The sequence below is a fragment of the Mustela erminea genome, chromosome 3 (genome assembly GCF_009829155.1).
Source record: "Mustela erminea isolate mMusErm1 chromosome 3, mMusErm1.Pri, whole genome shotgun sequence".
NCBI classification, from domain to species: Eukaryota; Metazoa; Chordata; class Mammalia; order Carnivora; family Mustelidae; genus Mustela; species Mustela erminea.
Window position 1 is genome coordinate 159,646,641 of NC_045616.1, and position 15,860 is coordinate 159,662,500.

Sequence of the window (15,860 nt, forward strand, 5' to 3'; positions counted from 1 at the left end):
ACAGTTTCCAGGCTGGAGATTGGCACATGGGGAGCTTGGATTGATCCCTAGGGGTTGGGTCCACATACACGTGGGTGAGCCCCCGTGAGACTCGCTTGTCAAGTCGAGAGGCACTATGCCTTCTGAACCGCTGAAGGAAAAAGGTCTCCAGATCGTATCTGTCCAACCAAAGGAAGCGGAGGAAGGGGAAAAAAATAGAAATGAGGAAACATAATAAACACAAAACACAAATAGTTCAAAAACATGGAAACGGACAACGGTCATGGGAGATGCAGGTGGGTTTTTGTTCATTTGTTTTTAATTGTGGTTTGAAGAGTTCAGCGTGCAGAGAGCTCAGTATTTGAGAGGGGAGCTGCCTCCAGGCCCCGTTCTCCATGGGGCCGCCTGTGAGAGGTCTGTCCGCCCCCCACCCCACACCCCAGATGCTGATGTCTGTCCAGAATGTTCGGCTTCCAGCAACAGTTTTTGTTGGATAATACAGCGTGGAGGTCGTTTCCCGTTGGGAGCTCCATTCTTCCATAAGCTGCAGAGGAGCCCTGTATGCAGACCCGTGGATGGGTGCTGGGCTTGGTCCCAGTGTTTTGCTACTACCCAAAGCCTGTAGTGAATAAAGTGTACCTCCATTTCAAATGTCGCCCAGGCACGTGGATGAGAAAAAGTCCCCTAGAAGTACTAACTGACCTGTCAAGGAGTATGTACATTTTAAATTATGATAGGTATTAGGTGTGTCAATATTAATATAAAGTAACATGGAATTCATAGCATTATAGGAAAAACAGGGAATACTGTATAGATTTTATAGTTATAAAATGTAGAACATATTTTGTAAGAATGTACAAGAACGTGCTTTACAGCACCTTAAACAAAATATTGGAAGAGGAGAAAATATTGCCAGTAGAAGAAATTGACAAACCTACCATTATATTAAGAAATTTTAATAACAGCATTGATCAGAAATTGACAAAGTAGGATAAAGTGGTCTGAGTTACCAATTAACAATTGCGAGTAAACACATAGTCATGAAATAGAGCCCATATTCAGGGTGATCAATAGTTTGAAAGCTTTTGGAAAGACCAATAAAATAAATCTTTTCTTACCTACTCAGGAAGAAAAAAGAGAGAAAGCCGTTACACTACTAATAAGTTCCCACTTGCAGGAACACTGCTTTGCCTTCCACGCCAACAATTTGAAAACAGAGCTGAAATGAAAATGCCCGGGGCAGCCTACATTATCAGCCTTCTTTCAAGGTAGGAGGAAGAATGAGTCAGTTGGAAGGTCCTCACTTCCACAACACCCCCCCCCCCCCACCACCACCAAAGCAGGAGTGGAGCCCAGGGAAGTTTCCAGACCAGCTTTGCTGCATTTTCAGGAAACATCTATTTCCTCTGTTAAACTCATTTTGTAGAAACAAAACATTTCCCCTGTTATTCCGCACCAGCACACCCAGGGGGCTCTGCATGGACAAGGCTGCCAAGCAGAAGAACCGCCATTCAGCCAGTAGTTGCTACCACTCGAGTAGTGAGAATACCTGAGTATTAGTGGAACAGAGCAGATGGGCGGAACGGGTTCAGCATGATCTATTCGTGGAGCAAGAGCAGTTACGCACTTTCTATGATACATAATCACATTTAATTACATAAATTAAAATTACGTATTCTGTTCCATGTATTACAGATAGTATTCAGGACATACCCATGTTACAAAATACATTATGTAGGAATTTATATGTTGTAATATAATGATATAGGAATCATAAAGGATATTAAGAGGTCAAGGGAGACCAATTAATATCTTGATTTGCTAAAATTCGAGACCCATTTTAAAAAATAACAATAAGCTGAGAATGGAAAGGAACTTATTTAACTTGATAAGGGAAGTTTATCAGAAATCCTATGTCAAACAACCTGTCCTTGCCAGCGCAAGAAGATCAAGAGGTGAGATCAGGTGTAGTAGGAAGAAAGTGGAGACTAACCCTGCAATTATTTGCAGGTCAGATAATTTTCCTTGCGTGAAAATCCAAGAGAAAAAACAGGAAAAATATACAAACTCATAATGGTTCAGTAGTTTGATAAAAATGAAAGATCATAAAGATTTTGACAAAGTGACACATTGGGAGAGAATATTCACCATGTGTATATAGTACATAGCACATAATGTCCATACCATATGTAAATAGTATCCACAAATCAATAAGAAAAAAAAGATGAACAATTTACAAGAAGTCAAAGGATTTAAATGGGTAGTTTCCAGAAGAAGACATACAATAGCCTCATTCATACTGAAAAATGAAAAATGACAGTATCAAAAAAATCAATTTTTCTCTCATCAAAGTGACAAGAGTACTAATATCCAGTGATGATGACTGGGGAAATGGGCACTTTCTGTTGCAGGCCATCTATTTGGAAGATGGCCTTTCCCTGTGCTGCTGGTTTGATTCCGGGGGAGGCCGCATTGCTAACACCCCCATCTTGCCCTCGGGTTAAGAGAACATCTGAGTATGTGGATCCCGGTTGCTCAGGGACTTGGGTCCCAGGAGCCGCAAAGAGCTGGGAGTCAGATGGGTGAGGACCTTCCTCTCAGCAGCCTCATCCTCCTGGGGTGTTTGTGTGGAGGATTTTGATCCTGTGACGCCTCTCGAGGTGACAGTCCTAGTGGAGCTCTTCGCTAGCGTGAGATCTACAAAGAAAACAGAAGCCGTAAAGTTGTTCTCGGGTGTCACCTCAAAGTCTGAGAGCTGAGGCTCTCCCCCCGCTCTTTCACCAGCTTAAGTTCAGAGTCGGGGCTCCTCCCGCTCAGGGCAGCTCGTGGTAAACTGTGAGAACGGCATTTGGACCATCTCTTTGCCAGGCTCTGTACGGGCTGGCTTCGCTTCCTGTCGGCCTCCCGCCCTCTCGACAGCAAGCTCCACGAAGACAGGCAAGTGGTCCGTGCCCGGGGCCTGGGCCCAGCAGGTTCTCTGTGAGCATCTGTTGAGTGAATGCTGGTGAACAGATCCGCCAGCAGCAGGTGTCCTGCATGATGGCGCCTCTCGAGGGGACGCTGAAGTCTCTGTCGGGGCCTTGTGAGGTGTCTCTGCCTTAGGGTTACAGTTTGGAAGGAAGGAAGTGGGGGGAGTCACCGCTTTGCAGCCTATCACAGGAGTCAGGGAGGGGCCTCAGACCAGCAACCCCCCGCCCAGCTCCTGCTCACGTCGGGGAGCTGGCCTTTGTTGAGCAGTGCTTTGAGCCGCCTGCCTGGCCAGCAATTGCTTGGATCCCCCACTCATCTGCTTAGCCAGCAAGTATGGGGGCCACTCATCTCCGAGGTGGGCCTCAATACCTCGCCTGGTTTAGGAGGAGGAAGCAAGAGGACACTCCCAGGGGGCCTTGTCTCCTGCCCCATGAGGGCAGCGCTGGGAGCAGACACTCCTTCCGGAGCCTTGCGGGGATGTAGTTTAAAATGCACGTATTTGGCTTATGAATATGGATTTCACATTTGGAAGATGACACTCAAAGTGTTTTTAAAAAAATAGTAATTACAGGAAATGAAACTCATTAGAATCCTCTTGGCCAGTGGAGATACATAGGAGACCCCCTTCCAACCCCCGGCCACCCCCCACCTCTGCACAGTGGACCAAATCTTGGAGCTGGGTGGGGGCCACACACGAGGCTTCATCTGAAAGGGATGGTAAGGGTCTGGAGCCAGCCAGAGCCATGGACCTGGAAGGCAGGGCGAGGCTGGTGAGCACGCAGGCTGGCTGGGCTCAGGTGGCCCTCAGGTGGCTAGTGTCCACGCCCGCCTCACACTTGGGCATCTGGAGGGGACGCCGCAAGCACATGCACCCGAGTGGAGGTGTCTTTGTGCTGCTGGGGCTGCCCCCTGACTGGCCCGCGTTGGGTCAGGGCACGTGTGCAGCTGGGCTCGAGATCCCCCATCTCGGGAGCAAATACACCAATGCCAGCAGCTGCGGAAGGAAGTGCAGCCACAGGCCATGGTGACCCACCAGTGGCCCCTTGCTCCGGGATCCTTTCCTGAGACCTTGAGCTGGCCCTGGCGGTGGGGTGGCCTCACCTGTCCCCAGGGGGGCAGTTCTCAGACTGTCAGCTGAGAGGGACAGCAGAGGCAGCTTGGAGCCACAAACAGGAGGGCTGCCTTTGGAGGGGGGACCTATGTGCCCAGCTGCCTCGGGATGGCCCATAGCGGGAGGGAGGGGGCAGGAGCTGGCTGGGTCCCCATACCGCACATTTGGGATGGTTTTGCCTTGCCCTAACCACAGTGGGGCTCTGGACACATCCTCTGAGCCCCAGGTCCCAGTGAGTTACGGTGTCGAGCGGAAGGTCACACGGACCTACTTGAGATCGTGTACCAGGTGGCTCGACGGCATTGCTCTGATTCAGAGATATTGGGAAGCTAATCGTCCCTGTGGGGTGGATACGGAATGACTTCCTTGTATAGACAAGGGAAGAGAAGCGTGCCAGCAAATCAGCCACCAGCCACCCCCTGGTCTGGGGCCTCTCTTAGACCAAAGTAGGTGGCTGGTGGTCTGGATTTCAACAAGCTGCAAGCCAGCAATAATTAGTAACTAATAATGAATCCTCAGGATGTGAAGAGAGCCATGCTGCCCCCATTCTGCACCCCTCCCCAGCCGCCGCCTCCCGCAGGGGCTGGTCAGGCCCTCAGGTGTCCTCCACTGGGTTCTCCCTGAGGGCCGCGTGTGTGGGCGCAGCGCGGTCCCTCCCTCCTGAGCTCTTTATCCTGTGTGGTCACGTGCGGCATTCTCCCAGGGAGAGCCGCGGCCGTGACAAGCTTTTTCACGAACGCGTTTTTCTATTCCCGTGAAAAAGGACCGGCAGGAAAACGTATCTCCTCTTTACTCCCTGGGGTTGTATCTGTGTCTCCAAATTCTGGCCAAAGCATTATTGTAAACTCCATTGAATGTCACCCAGAAACCGAATGTGAAAGTTGTGAAGTGGGAGCCGTTCTTCAGCACATCCGCCGGGGTCCGCCGCTGCTTTCTCTGTGAGGCCGGGCGTGGGCAGAATGGGGGGACGCTGAGGGGGTCCATTGTGCCCAGCCAGCCATGTGGCCCGCTGGCTCTGTGACTTCAGGTGACAGTCGTCACCTCAGTTCTGTCAGTGCGAACATGTGGCTGGACATACGGACCTCTGTCCAACCCCCCCGCCACCGTGCAGTCGACTGTATGCCTCCTACAGTGTGCACGTGTGTGGAGGGGATTTAAAGTCAGCTGAGTTTTGCAACATTGGAGTGGGGGAGCCTTTTAAAAATATTACTCTGAATCCAGACACATGAAAAAAAAATCATGAATTCAAAGATGTAAAAATCTCCTCTATGGAAAAACAAAACCAAACAACAAAAAACACACAACCCTGTAAGTCAAGAAAAAAGACAAATTAAAAGGTGTTCCCAATCAGAGGCCTAATTTCTTTAATACAGAGTGCCTCAAGTAGAAAGAAGACAAGAGTAGGCAAAACATATAAATACGAACGGCCAGTAGAGACTCAGGCTTGTGGGAGAAGACACAGGCGATGAGCTACGTTGTGCCTTTTTCTCTGCCACACTGTATCACAAGAGGCCCGCCCTCACGTCGCTCACAGGGCTGATTAGAGCTCTGGAGAGCACTTTGACAACCGCTGTCAGATGGAAAATGTCCGTGCCCTTTGACGTGGATTTACACCTCCCGGCGCTTACCCAACAACTACCTTGGTAAGTGTAAGGGCGTTTATGCAGGGTTAACCCCCGGGGGTAGTAAGAGTCAAGGATTGCAAACCATCAGCAAGTAGGGAATTGATTAAGTATATGGCCATGTGTCCACCATTGAATAATATGCCACAGTGACAAAAAGACTAGGATGACTCTATATTACCAATATGTATTTTTTTTTAAACTTTGGATTGTTTTTCTTACACTTGGGTGTAGAAGGGATTTGGGGTTGGGGAGAAGCAGAGAGTTACATGGATGACCCTGTGTCTTCCACGTCATCCTGACTCAAGGGGAATGGGCAATGTGTTGCATATGAGGTCCTGTACCCATTACTCATGCTGTAGGCTGATGTCCAGTCCTGCATCCACGCCCCTGGGGCAGTCATAGGGGCTGCCTCAGTTTCTCCTCTGTAACAGCAGGAATGGCAAGGGGCTAGGGCCTGAGACCTGAGAGCTTCTCGTGAATCCCCGCCCAGTGCTTTCTGCCTTTGGGTGGGAGGCTGGTAGACAGGACTCTTGTCCCCACATGTTCAGAGGGTGGCGAGGGCCCATTATGTGTGTCTTGTGGTCTGGGGGCAGCTCGCACAGCAGCACTCCAGATGTCAGGCAGCTCATAAAGACGGGAGCAATGCCTGCTTGGTTGGGATGTCTAATTCTACTGTGTTTGCTGTGGTCTGTTTCATGTAGTGCCCTAGCTAAGTGATCACCCCCAAATCTCCGTATTGCTGTGGAGCTGTACTCTAGTCTAGGAGATTACCCTTCCTGGTGTGGGTGGGTCTCATCTAATCAGTTGAGGGCCTTAAGAGCACAACTGAGGATTCCTTGAGAAAGAAGAGATTCTGTCTCAAGACTGCAGCATCAGCCCCTGCCTGAGAGTCTCTAGCTGGCCCTTCCTGCTGTCCTGCCCTGCGGGCTCCACACATGTAAGCCCTGTGACCGCGGAAGCTACTCCTTAACCTTTCTCTCCTGCCCCTCCCCTCCCTCTGCACCTTCTGGGTGTATTCTGCTGGTCTTCTTCCCCTGTTTCTGTGCTGGGGCCCCGAGTGAGCGTCCTCCCAGACTGCAAGCTTCCGAACGTTATCTATAACTCGGGGTTCAGAGGGTTCATTTCAGATACATACTTGCCCTCTAGATTGCTTTGGAATCACTTAGGGAGGAGATGAGAAGTACTGGCAGGAGAATCTTTCTCCTTCTCACAGTTCTGTGAACCAGAAGCACGGGGGGAGGGAGTGACGGGGGCTCAGAAATGGTACGAGAAACTTGAAGAAGGCCGGGGCGGGGGGTGGGGGGGAAGGAGAGGAGTTTGAGAACTTTCTTTCCTAATGTCCGACGGCGGAGATCTCTGAACACCCAGTGCTTGTGAGAGTACTGCTGGGCTCTTCGTGTTGACTCATGCTTTTGAGGGACAGCACAACGTTGCTTCCAGGAGCTTTGAAATAGCCTCTCCCCACAGCTGGGGCTTAGGGCCCCATCCACCTGCTTCGTTATTTGGGGAGGGAGCCGGTGCACGGGGTCCAGGGGCCTGAGCCATGAAGCCCCAGGGCTGACACTCGAGCTGGAAACCGAAGCTGGTGGACAAGCTTCCATGTAGGGGCTGACTCCCAGGCTCCGTCTCCCATCACTTGCCCCGCGCCCCGGCACGCCTTTTCTGTTTTCAGAAAATAGTGGCGGCATTTGAGGACTAAGTGAATACCAGCCTGAGACTAATCGTGGTATCGGTGCTTTACCGGATGTGGGATTTTTTTCCTAACATAGCTTGATTTGCAGCCTACATAATGCCTGGTAAACACAAGTGTGTCATCATGAGGTCCAAGTATAATTTCAAAAATTTCAGAACATGATTCAGAGACAAGTATATGGTGAGCCCGGATCAACGACTCATGGACGACTGACTCGGGAGTGCGGGCAGCACCATGGCCAAGACTTTCGAGGAGCAGAGACTGATAAGTCAACTGGATGAGAGGTACCTCAGAAGCTGCTGTGGACCTGCAGAACTGGGGAACGGCCACTGGGCAGTAACGGTGGGGCCTCTGAGGTCATCTTTTCTAGCAGACGAATGTCATTTGCAGTTTAGTCAGCTAGTAGCCAGCATCTGGGAGAGTGGCTGGACTCACGGCCCAAGCAGGTGCGTCCCGAGGGCAGAAGGCAGCCGTTGGCTGGTGAGTTAAGCTCTCCCGCACTCTGCGGGCCCTGCCTGCCCTTGTCCTCTCAGATTCCAGCCTGGATGCATCAGGAGGCCGAAGGGAAGCTGTGTGCCCTGTTAGCACTTGGTCTGTTGGGCAGGGTGGGCACCCAGACTGATGACGTGCTCAGAGAGTGGGCCGAGCCCTGCTATGAGCTCAGTTTCCCCACTTGAACCATGGGGAGACATGACCACATACTATTGTTTTGAGGATCAGATTCACGACACGCATGTGACTGTGTGACTCTTGGGCAGTAGACAGGACCCCCTTCGCAGCTTGGGGGGGTGCAGGCATGGTGGGGATCGCCTACGGCAGCTCTGAATGCACGTGCTCTGTGGGGCATTAGGCACCCATTGGGGGTAGTAGCTCTGCAGCCAGAGGCTATCTTCTCTTGTCCCAAGTCCTCATCGGACTGAGGGTTGCATACGTCCCTTTGGCCTGCTGGAGAAGAACCTGGAGAAGCGCAGGGGAAGGGGCTGAGAGAGAGGCATGGCAGCAGAGAGGCTGGGCTGTCTGGAGGTCTGAGGTGTCCAGTTATGGCACCAGCAAACGGGCCGGCTGGGAAAGCCTCAGACAGGATCACCAGATAGAGCAAATAAAACCACAGGACACCCAGATGCGTGTGACTACCGGATAAACCACATCTATCTATTTTTTAAGCATAAGTATGTCCCATGCAATATTTGGGATATCCTTATACCAATAAATTATTTGTTATTTCTCTGCAATTCAGATTTAACTCCCATCCTGTATTTTATCTGGTAACTTTAGTCCTGAGACCAGCAAGGGCAGAAAGAGGAGTAGGACCATGGAGGGAGGGGGTAGGTGCTTTGAGAGGATGTCCTGGGGGTAGTGGGAATGTGGGGCAAACCGTCCAAGAACAGGCGACCTGGAGACTTGCAACCAAGGAGGAGCAGAAGGGCGCCGAGCCGGCCAGGGACAGCCACACTCTGTGTGCCGAGGTGGGAGGAAACCAGCCTGGGGTGAGGGCTGTAGAAATCAATGAAGGACCAAATGAGAAAAGCACGGGCTATTGATTCTGAACGTGTTGGGGCCAGGAGTCGGCCACTGTCACTTGTGTTTGGCAGGCCTCATAGTGGAAGAGGCATGGCTCGGGGAGGGGACGCACGAAAGCTGTCGGGTGGGCAGGCCGGGGGCGGAATTAGAAGCAGGGTGCCTAGGTGATGGGCGAGGGGAGCCTACTTGGCTTTCTCTGGATGGTCCTACGTAGGAAACAGCACAAAAGAACAAAAACAGAAATTTGAGGAGGCTGTGAGTTACTCATCAAATGTGTCCACGAGCCTCCTGGAGCGACCGCAGGCTGACTTCCCGCAGGTCCGACCTGGAGAGCAGTGTGGGGGCGGCACTCTGAGCCGCACACGGGATTTCACCTTTGTGGCAAGTGGTGATGCTCAGGGATGAGAAGTTCAATGTCGTCAACAGTGGTCCTCAGCCCCCCTCTGAGCTCCGCGTTTGCTTTTTCATTTACCTTTTAAGTTTTAATTGTGATATTATTCTTTTGTCTTTTGATTCAGCAGTTGGATTGTGTTAACTTTTTATTATGGGGAATTTCAAATGCACAGGTGTGGGGGGCAGGGTGCAGGGACCCACCCCTCAGGCGAGCATCACCAGCTCCAACAAGTGACATTTGGGTTCGTCTTGTTATGTCTGTGCACAGACCCTTCTTCCTGACACAGACAGATGTAACTACATACACGCCTGTCCTAGATGATTGTAAAGCAAACGCAGGACCGTCTGTTGTTTCCTTCACGAATGTCCATGAGCCGCAGGTGCAGTGCTGTTATCATACGACGATACGGTTTTCTCTCCTAAGAAGTGCAAGGCGGGGTGGACTTGAACCCCGTTGTGCTGTGGTTACCAAAAGTCAGCCAGGCTCGCAGCAGGCCTCCGGACATGTTGTATTGCTCCCGCACGTTCCTGGGAGAGCGCCGGCTCCATGGGGCCGTGTCAGTCTCGTACATGGTTGGCTCTATCCTGAGCACCCGTGCTGCGAAGTGCTTCATAAATCCTCCTTGCTTGGCCGTGCCTGTCCCCAAATAAGCCATTCCCTCCCCGAAGGGCACGGAGCCGATTCCTCGCAGGCTGCGTTAGCACTCCCTGCAGGACTTTGCTTCTTGCTCTAATAAGCTGAATACCCTTCCGTGAAATCAGCTTGAATTCTAATTTTTATCTTATTAGGATGCGTTCCCCAAATGATTATCCAACCTACTGGTTCTCTGCCCTGGCCTCCATCAGAACCACCTGAGCTGCGCAGAGAGCACCCGGGGGAACTGGTGTCGCCGGCCTGGCGTGGAGCACAGGCACAGGGCTGTCTTAGCGTCCTCTGCCAGGCAGCCTGGGTGGAGACCGCTGTCCCTGCACTCTGCCACTGACACGATGATGAACCGATTTTGCTCCGGACACCGAAAACCATTCGTTTGGCCCAGTTTTGTCCTTCCGAGGGCAGGCAACAGCTGGAGCCAGACCATGAAGCCAGCCAGCATGGCTAATTGAAAACCACAAGGGGCTCCCTTCTCCAGAGAGATGGAGCTGCTCTCACTGGGCCTCCCAGTGAGCTGCTCTCACTGGGCCTTGCATTTGAGGCTCCTGAGGACTTCAAAGAGGGCTGGGCCCTTCAGAAGGGAAAATACTCATTTCTGTTCCTTCTGCATCCCTCGGCGAAGGCACTGTAAGCCAAGCAGAGAAGCTCTGTGGGCGCCCATCATCGCCTGGTTATCGCAGGTTAAATCAGATTTAGCGGGATGGCCGATACCCATGGGAAGTTGTGGTATGCACAATTCTAGGATGACCCCCCCAGTCCTATCCCATGCCAGGTATGCCCTTTATAGTCACCTCCCTGGGTTTCAGGGAACCGGGACTATATGGATGAGTAGGTTACTAATCAGCTGACTTTTCGTTAATCAAAAAAGGAGCTGATCTTGGTGGGTCTGGCCTAATCAGGTGAGCCCTCACAAGGGACTGGGCCCTTCCTGGAGGAGAGCTTGGACATTGGAGAGGCTTATGGAGGGGACCATGGGGCAAGGACCTGAGGGTGACTTCGAGAAGCTAAGAGTGGTCTCTGGCTGACAGCTTGCGAGACAACAGGGACCTCAGAACTGTGACCACAAGGAAACACATCCTGTCAAGAACGTGAGCGACACAGGGTGTGGATCTTTCCCAGTTGAGCGTCCAGACGGGGGCACTGTCAGCCACAGCCCTGCACAGAGGACCCAGCTGAAGAATGTTCAGGCTCCATGGAAACTGAGAGATAATGCATCCGTGGGGTCTTATCTTCTTATTTAGGTTTATTTATTATAAATAAATAAATAAATTTATCATTTAAGTCATCTGTAGGCAAAGAAGTCAGCGGCATTAAAAGCACAGTACTGTGCAACTCTCAGCACTAATTTCTGGAAATTTTTCATCTTCCCCAACTGTGACTCTGTTCCCATTAAACAAGAGCTCCCCGCTCTCAGCCCCCAGCCCTGGCAACCTCTATTCTACTTTCTGTATCCACCAATTAGACTGTCGCGGGCCCTCACACCCCCGCAAGCACGCAGTGTCTGCTTTTTCCGTGCCCGTCTTCTCTCACTCAGCACACTGTCTTCGAGTTTCTTCCATGTTATAGCAGGGGTCAGAATTTTCTTCCTTCTGCGGGTGGATGATAGTCCGCTCTATGGACGGACCACGCTGCGTTTGTGCGTCTGTCTACTGACTGGTTTCCAGCTTCTGGCCATCGTGAGCGACGCTGCTGTGAGTGTGGGACACGAGGACCTGCCCGAGTCCCCGGGCTGCTGAATGTTCTGTAGGCTGGGATGCAGCCCTAGAAAACTGATCCAGAAGGAGAACTCGAGTCTCAAAGGAAGTCTTCGTGCAGCCGGCTGTGTTTGAGGAACACGCGCACTGTGAACGTTCTGACAGTGTGTGTCTGTGTCCCGCTTCCCCTCCGATAGCCGAGGGCGGGGAGTGTGAGCAGAAGCGGCCCGTGCTGAGCTCGGGCACACTGCACTGCAAAATGCTAGTCTCGTGCAAAGTGTCCCTCTGCACCAGGGCCCCTTCGACCAGCCTCCTCCAGCCTCTTCCAGACTGGTATGTCCCTGTGACTCCATGCCTTGTGCTGGGGACACTGTGACACGGTGTCTTGCTTCCATCCCAGTCTGTCCGGGCTCACAGCTGAGTGGGCTCCAGCTCGAGCCACAACCCGCAGGAAAAGAAAGGACGGCACGTGTGTGCTCCCCAGGCTGGAGCGCAGGACGGCTGCGAGGGGGCGAGCTGGCCACTCTGTCTTGTGGGTGGGCAGAAAATCCAGATTATGATGACACTTTTTTGAAAACGGTTCTTTTGAACCCCTTGGCAATAGCGGAGGGATCGACACATATTTTTAAATCAAATGGAGAGTCTGTTCCTAGAAAATATTTCTACCGGGCATGCCAGTCTCATAGGATGATGGCTGTGACAGCTGGTGATGTTCTAGAATGAATTCTGAGGGTGTCTGTGCATTTCAGCTTAGACTAAAGGTCATTCTATGGTGTTCTTACCCATGAGAACGGAGAGATTTTTAGTGCGACCGTTCTATGTACGGAACTGCTCCCCAGCTCCGAGGAGGAGGTTGGAGGGGCAGGAAGGTTGGTTTTGCCCCAGGCGGGCAGTCTTTCTCCAGTTCCGTTGAATCAGGGACGTGATAAGTTTTGGGCGTCCGGGCCGGCCCAGTGCCGGGGTCAACTGGCAGGGCTAGAGAAAGCCTCCTGGCTTCAGAGGCTGCCCGGGGCTGCTGGAAGGGGTTGTGTGCGTGGGGAAGTGGATGCAGGTGAGGAGGGCAGGGAGATGCGGAGCCCGGAATGTGCTCACGGGCTCCCTGGGTCCCAGGAAGAGCAGACAGTGCCTGTGCTCTACCGAATTTCTGCTGGGAGCATCTCCTGGGAATAATGTGCTAAGGTCCAGCCTGAAGAAATGTGGCCGCAGGCAGTAGGGAAGCAGGGAGGGACTTGGAGGGGCTTCAGGCAGGGAGCTGGCACGGTCAGGTGGGCCGTTGAAATGGTCACCAAGGCTGTTTGCTGACCTGAGCCCAAGGGCCGCAGACCCCTGAGCAGGCCTGGCATCTTGGGCGTCAGTGCGGTCATGCGGGGCAGACTGGAGAGGTCCTACCCCAGGAGGAGGCTGTGAGAGCGGAGAGACATGGCCTCACGGTGCATAGGAAGTGGAAAGCAAAGGAGGCTGAGCTGGGAGACGCCGATGGCCCGAGGACCCATGTGGAATCCCAGGGGAACGCGGGCTTGAGGGCAGAGGTACAGGAATGTAGTCGGGGTGCCCTGAACTTGAACACGGAGGTTGATATATGCCTCCGGCCTCTGTGCCTCAGGCCCCTCATCTAGAAGTGGGGACAACAGTGGCCCCAGTGGGTCAGCAGGTACAACAGGGACTGGCTCCCTCATTTATTTTCCCTCTTTTTGCCTAAGACATACACATTCCACACAGGCCAGCAGAAACAAGCTGTGCAAAAGCAAACTAAAACAATTCCTAATTTCACCATCAGTCAGGTGATGTGTTTATTTGTTGCTTATCTATGTGACTTTTTCATGTATCTAAATATTTTCTAAACATTTTATGAAATGTTATGACAGCACCCACTGTGTTGTTCTGCACAAACTCTCGATCACTAACATCTCGTAAAACTTCCTTCTGGTGGCTGCAGAGATTTCGTTGAATACGTGAGCCACAGTTTGACTGTGTTGTTGAGTGTCTGTTGTGATCAGCGCGCCTGTTCGCACGCCAAGCCGGGCGGCCGCGGCAGGGACTGGCTGAGAGATGGACGGACTGAGCCATTGACAAGATGGAAATCTCTGGGACCACTTAACAGAAAGAAACATTCAGATTCTTATGTGCCACGATTTCAAATTCTGGCTGCAGTTAGACTCACTTTGGGGGGCTTTTAATGGATACTGGCCCCAACTTAGGGATTCTCACTTAACTGGCCTGTGGGTGCCCGTCATAGTTTTGGTTTGTTTTTTTAACTCATTCTAATTTGCAGCCAAGGTTGAGAAGCAGATGGGCAGTCTTCCCCCCGACCTCTGTAGCTTTAACTTAATTGAAACATTGTTAAAATGGTGTTTATTAGGCAACTCCATGAATGCTGCCTGATGACACCGTCAGATTTTATAAAACAGGTGTGTTCATAGCTTCGTAACTTGTAAAATACGCCTCGTGCTTCTGGGACTCCTGCCTCTCATACTCACTGAGATGGGCAGGTTAACCTGAGGAGGTCAACCAGCAGAGATAGAAAATTTATTTGAGATTATTGTCCTTTGCTCATTTTAGGAGACAGGTGTGATCTAAACAAACTAAACAAGGATAGAGCATGACGGCCGAATGGCAGGCCCACCTCCCTTACAAAGATGGGCCCCTAACAAAATAGCAAACTGAACCCCAGAGTATATGAAAATGGAAATAACCAGTAACTCAGAATTGGGTTGCACGGAAGATTTAATATTAGAAAGTCTGAAATTGTCCTTGTTTGTAAAGAGAAATAATGTCACTAAATGTAGAAAAGGCATTAAGCATCCGTGACAAAAATTGAAAACTTTCTAACTACACTGGGAGTAATACCAAATGTTTTTCACCTGGTAAAAGATGCCTAAAAATATACAAATTGAATCATCTGCTGAATAGACCAATATCTAATAACGAGATTGAAGCAGTGATCAAAAACCTCCCAAAAAACAAGAGCCCAGGACCTGACGGATTCCCTGGGGAATTCTACCAAACCTTCAAAGAAGAAATAATACCTATTCTCCTGAAGCTGTTTCAAAAAATTGAAGCAGAAGGAAAACTTCCAGACTCTTTCTATGAAGCCAGCATTACCCTGATCCCCAAACCAGGAAAAGAACCTACCAAAAAGGAGAATTTTAGACCAATATCACTGATGAATATGGATACTAAGATTCTCAACAAGATCCTAGCCAATAAGATCCAACAGCACATTAAAAAGATTATCCACCATGACCAGGTGGGATTCATCCCTGGGCTACAAGGATGGTTCAACATTCGCAAATCAATCAATGTGATACAACAAATTAATATAAAAAGAGAGAAGAACCACATGGTCCTCTCAATTGATGCAGAAAAAGCATTTGACAAAATCCAGCATCCATTCCTGATTAAAACGCTTCAAAGTATAGGGATAGAGGGAACATTCCTCAACCTCATCAAATCTATCTATGAAAGACCCACAGCAAATATCATCCTCAATGGGAAAAAGCTCGCAGCCTTCCCGTTGAGATCAGGAACAAGGCAAGGATGCCCACTTTCACCACTCTTGTTCAACTAGAAGTCCTAGCAACAGCAATCAGACAACAGAGAGAAATAAAAGGTATCCAAATTGGTAATGAAGAAGTCAAACTCTCTCTCTTCACAGATGACATGATTCTTTATATGGAAAACCCAAAAGACTCCACCCCCAAACTACTAGAACTCATACAGCAATTCAGCAACGTGGCAGGATACAAAGTCAATGTGCAGAAATCCGTGGCTTTCTTATACACTAACAATGAAAATACAGAAAGGGAAATTAGAGAATTGATTCCATTTACTATAGCACCAAGAACTATAAGATACCGGAATAAACCTAACCAAAGAAGTAAAGGATCTGTACTCAAGGAACTACAGAACACTCATGAAAGAAACTGAAGAAGACACAAAAAGATGGAAGACCATTCCATGCTCTTGGATCGGAAGAATAAACATTGTTAAAATGTCTATTCTGCCTAGAGCAATATATACTTTTAATGCCGTTCCGATCAAAATTCCACCGGTATTCTTCAAAGAGCTGGAGCAAATAATCCTAAAATCTGTATGGAATCAGAAGAGACCCCGAATCGCTAAGGAAATGTTGAAAAACAAAAATAAAGCTGGGGGCATCACGTTACCTGATTTCAAGCTTTATTACAAAGCTGTGATCACCAAGACAGCCTGGTACTGGCAT

At 50.3% G+C, this 15,860-nt stretch overlaps 1 long non-coding RNA gene across 1 annotated transcript; it reads left to right on the forward strand.

Annotated features, from left to right (window-relative positions):
- Positions 1–10,442, forward strand: LOC116587099. The gene is made up of 3 exons (XR_004284319.1): positions 1–275; positions 1,157–1,247; positions 10,082–10,442. It is a non-coding gene; the product is annotated as an uncharacterized LOC116587099 (long non-coding RNA).
- Positions 10,443–15,860: the final 5,418 nt, after the last annotated feature.